This window comes from Xenopus laevis, chromosome 2L (assembly GCF_017654675.1).
Source record: "Xenopus laevis strain J_2021 chromosome 2L, Xenopus_laevis_v10.1, whole genome shotgun sequence".
Taxonomy (NCBI): domain Eukaryota; kingdom Metazoa; phylum Chordata; class Amphibia; order Anura; family Pipidae; genus Xenopus; species Xenopus laevis.
Window position 1 is genome coordinate 131,413,573 of NC_054373.1, and position 5,217 is coordinate 131,418,789.

The following is a 5,217-nucleotide window of genomic DNA, read 5'->3' on the forward strand; positions in this document are numbered from 1 at the left end:
AAGATCAGGAGATTGCAACACAAACATGTTATCCAATATGAGCATCAGTTGTTAATATACAGATCCCAGTGTTGCTTTAGGACATCTATAATATACCTTAGTCATCCTTAAAGTACTATTGCAATCCAGTTATTGAGGAGTTCTGTGCACATATACAGGTCATAGAACTATCAAGGAGACTTCTTGAATATTTATGTATAGTAGCAGAACATTATTTATTATGAAACATAAATACTGTATTTAACATACACTTTAGAGAAAGTGAGAAAGATTGGTGAAGAAGTGCAACTTATGAGGAGCTAAAAGTTACTGGAGGGAATTGGACCAGGGCCAATCAAGACAGGACAGCATTAGCAGACTTTTCATTTGGTATAACTTTTCACAGATGACAGACCCCTAATTCAATCAACTGGAGCCCGCTGGTACCATAAAGCAGCACTGACAGCTACTTTTATATATCTGAATATGCACTATTTTTGCCCAGCATAAGAAGCCCAGGGACTTGAGCACCAACACTGTACAAACCAATTTTTTGTCCTGTAGACATTCTGCAGTCCACCATTAAATTACAAAATTAGTCTTGTTCCCAGACAAATGGCCATTATTGCTAAAACCATGACACTGTCACTTTCCAACAGCTCCCAGCAGGCCCTGCTTCCCCAAGTAGATAATAATAGAGTATAATTAGGCAAAGCCCCAGAGCCATACATTCAACTATTAAACTTCCTTATAAACATGCTTTTAATAAGTAATACATGTATAAATAATCCACAAACCACATTCCAGGTTCTTTCATATATGCACATATTGCGGGCAAATGGCAAAATGCTGATGCAAAACATGACTCTTCACATTTACAACGTACATTTGTTGTGAGAACCTCTGCACCTATGCTCCTCTTGTTCCCTTGGCAGCTTTCCATCCCTCTGTGTCATATTATGATCATGGTACCAGGGCATGGCCATGTACAAATATTGGGAATGTAAGTGGATCCATATGGGTACATTACCCAGGCATCAGGCAATGTGCTGCTAATCTGTCAAAGGGGCAGACAGTTGGCCCTCTTCTTTTTTAAATGGACATCGCCAAATACCTGTGTATAGTGCATCATGGCCTCCCACAATTTCCTGTGGGAAAAATTCACAAACTGACAAGACTGCTGAGCTGCTTTGTTCTTAAATCTAGAAATATGCAGAGACAGCTTTCCATGTGTTTTTATTGCTTTACTTGCATTTGTACTGCTCTGAGATTCTAAAAAAAGTAGTTTTCATAAGCACAAATAAAGGCTGCTCAGTACCTTGTCTCTCAAGAAAAACATAACAATAAACGCCAGGGAATTTAAGTTTATATTGCTTCATGTTCTAGAAGCAGAATGAAAAAAATGTTCTTCCTCAAGATCCATTAAAGTCATTGGGGTTTTTTCTTGCGGCATATTTTTTGTCTTGGTAACTTTTTGTCCAAGCTCAATGTGTGTTTTTTCCTCAAGTTTTTTCTTACTCCAAATGCATTAAAGTCATTGGGTGTCTTTACTACGTGAATTTTTGTTTTGCAGTTACGAAAAAAAATTCACAAATGGCGAAATGCTGTGAATCTATGCCTGACGAAAAAATTAGCTCATCACTTGTAATTCTGGGCTTTTTGGATATCCTGATAACATATTTTGTACCTTCTCAATGCTGCAGTAAACTGTACTTCAGAAGAAGTTGGAAAGTACAGATTTATAATAGGGAAATGCTGAACAGTAAATATATTGAACAAGATTTAGGTATGCAATCTGTTATCCAGAATGCTCAGGAGTTGGGGTTTTTCTGATAATGGATCTTTACGTAATTTGAATCTTCATACCTTAAGTCGACTAGAAATTCATGTAAACATTAAGTAAACCCAATAGGCTGATTTTGCTTCCAATAAGGATTCATTATATCTTAGTTTGGATGAAGTGAAAAGTACTGTACGGTTTTATTATGACAGCGAAAAATACAATAATTTATAAAAAAAAAATGTGGATTATTTGAATAAAAATGGAGTCTATGGTAGACAGCCTTTCAGTAATTCTGAGCTTTCTGGGTAATAGGTTTCCAGATAACAGATCCCATACCTGCTATTGCTTCTTTGCTTATCTTAAATTGTTACAAATGTATCTTTAATTGCACCTGCCACTAGGGATGCACCGAATCCAGGATTCGGTTCGGGATTCGGCCAAGATTCGGCCTTTTTCAGCAGGATTCGGATTCGGCCAAATCCTTCTGCCCGGCCGAACCCTTCTGCCCGGCCGAACCGAATCCGAATCCTAATTTGCATATGCAAATTAGGGATGGGGAGGGAAATCACGTGACTTTTCGTCACAAAACAAGGAAGTAAAGTTTTTTTCCCCCTTCCCACCCCTAATTTGCATATGCAAATTAGGGTTCGGATTCGGTTCGGTATTCGGCCGAATCTTTCACAAAGGATTCGGGGGTTCGGCCGAATCCAAAATAGTGGATTCGGTGCATCCCTACCTGCCACATATTATGAGCTTTCTGACAAAAGCCAATTAAGTTAGAAACTTTGCATCTTTTTCTGGCTGTAAAGTGCAGGAGATCAAATAAAAAGTCAGGACATTTCAGTAACAAAAAAAATTTGCCAGCGTTTGTCGCCCTGGACGCAACTTGGCACTTTAGGGAATTGGCGTTGTACTAGCAAATTTACGCCTGGCGAAGTGTTGCAATGACTGCGAAGCCGTCGCTGGTGAAATTTCGCCATAGGGTGACTATTTATAGTCACAGCTGAGACACTGTTTGCAGTTACCAGTATCTAGAGCACCACCTAGTGTTTCTTCCTTTTTTTCTTTTTGCAGAAAAATTTTTGCCGCAGTTTTGCGAACAAATTCACAGATGGTGAAATGCAGAATTTCACTGTGAATCTATGCCTGATGAAAAAATGTGTATTCCGGAGCTTTCTGGATATCAGGTTTCCTGATAAAATAAACTGTACCTTATCAATGCCGCAGTAAGCTGAACAGTAAATATATTGGACAAGATTTATATGTACAGGTATGCGACCTGTAAGCCAGAATGATCAGGACCTGGGGTTTTTCTGATAATGGATCTTTGCGTAATTTGAATCTTCATACCTTAAGTCTACTAGAAAATCATGTAAATATTAAATAAACCCAGTAGGCTGGCTTTTCTTCCAATAAGGAAAGAATTGGGTGAAAATAATGGACATCCCACTCACTTGTTAAAAAAAGCAAATATGATACTAAAGTGATTCAATACTCAGACCACTTCACTTTCTTACTTCCCAGGGTACACATCCATGGACAGGGTCGGACTGGGGGGCCCGGGGCGCACCGGGGCCCACCGGGGCTACTGCCCCAGGGCACCCCTCTGGCCCCAACCCTGCCGTCGCCGGTGTGCGCCACGTCCGTGCGCATGCGTGTGGCGCTGCATCTGTTGTGTGCATGTGCGCACACAGAGTCTGCACAAACGTTTTTTTTGCCGCGACCTCCGACAAAGGGGGTCAGACATTAAGGGGCGGATGTGGGTATAGACCTGGGCCAGTGGGGCCCACAAGAGCTGGGGGCCCACCGTGTTTTTCCCGGTGTCCCGCTGGCCCAGTCCGACACTGTCCATGGACTGTCCCCTCCATACAATATGAAACATATGAAGTTGTGAGTTTATAAAGAAACAGTCCCTGCTGATAGTAAATACCTTACTTTTTTACTAGTATCAGACCAGTTTTTAATTTATTTTCTAGTATTCATATAACTCTAACACATTTACACAGTGCTATACAAAGACTATATATCATTCCCTGCCCCAGTGGAGCTAACAGTCTAAGGCCCCATCACATTCACACACAGTACACTTAAAGGAATATTATACCTTCAGAATGAATACTTGACCAAGACAAAATAATTAATAAAGAATTACAAAATACCATAAATACATTTCAGTAAATATTGCCCTTTCACATCTTTGCCCTTGAGATGCTATTTTGTGATGTACCTGGAAGAAACCTATGCAAAGAGAGAAAGGGTTCCACTTTTGATTGTCGGATCATCCCAACAGAGGGAGAGCAGGTGATGTTGGGAGTAGAGCAAAATGTTTAGGAGGTGATGGTATGATGTGACAGCCCGTGATTAGCCGACACATCAGCCAGGGCAAAGTCTTGTCTTGTTTTCAAACCTCTGAAATCAGGACAAGCAGTTTTAAACCACACTGCCCGTTAAAAAAACTAGACTGTGTGGTTTAAAATAGACAGGTGGCAACCCTACAAGGAGAATATAGTGCCCAAGCTGGATTCCAACTCAGCACTTCAAGGCAAAAGTGGTATCCAGTGATTTATGGTGGGGCCATCTTTATTCCTAGAAGCCCTACAAAGTGTGGTTCATAAATTTTAATATTGCACTCACCTTTTACTAAGAGCATACTGTTAATCTTCATGGAAGCATTTAACAACTCCATATTAATGGTCTGCTTTTTAGTGATGATCTCCCACAGTCATTCCACTACCTGAGAGCAGCATTTACATTCTGATGTGAACAAGACAGAAACACCACGTACCCTGCATAGAGTGGGAACAAGGATACCTCAGACCCACTGATAAGTGTAAATTTAATCCTCAATTCCACAATGCAGTAAAATGGCAAAAGACAGTCCTGTAAATTGCCTGTTTATGAGCATTAAGCTTGCAGAGAGTGGGATCACAGGTTCTTTGAAAACAGAAAATTGAGGTTCCCCTGGTGTGTCTGCCTTCCTCCTATCCCATGTGCATATTTAGCTTGCACAAACAGGCTGCTGCTGCAGAATTCCCACATATACTGTACACATTTCTACAGAAAACTGTAAATTAAGGATCTAATGAGCTGCTGTGTATAAACTGGTTTGGTATCGCTGTACGGTCAAGCTAAAACTTTCTTCTTCAAATACATTAATCCAGTGATGAAAATAATGAACTTAATGGAGTGTCTCTCTAAAACATGAATTACCTGAGTGGAAGCCAGGACAGAGCTAATATTCTTCCATAATAAGTTGAGAAATATCTTGCCTCTTTGTTACTTTATTTTTAAGTGATTATCAGGCTAATGTAATGTGATTTGTACAAATAATGTACTCCAAGCAACCTAAAAGGAAAAAGGGGCTAAAGGTTGTTATCCTAAAGGAGGGAGCAGGCGGAGTCTATCAGTCATTGAAGTAAAAGTATTTGACTAATCTAGAGGGTTTCAGACACACA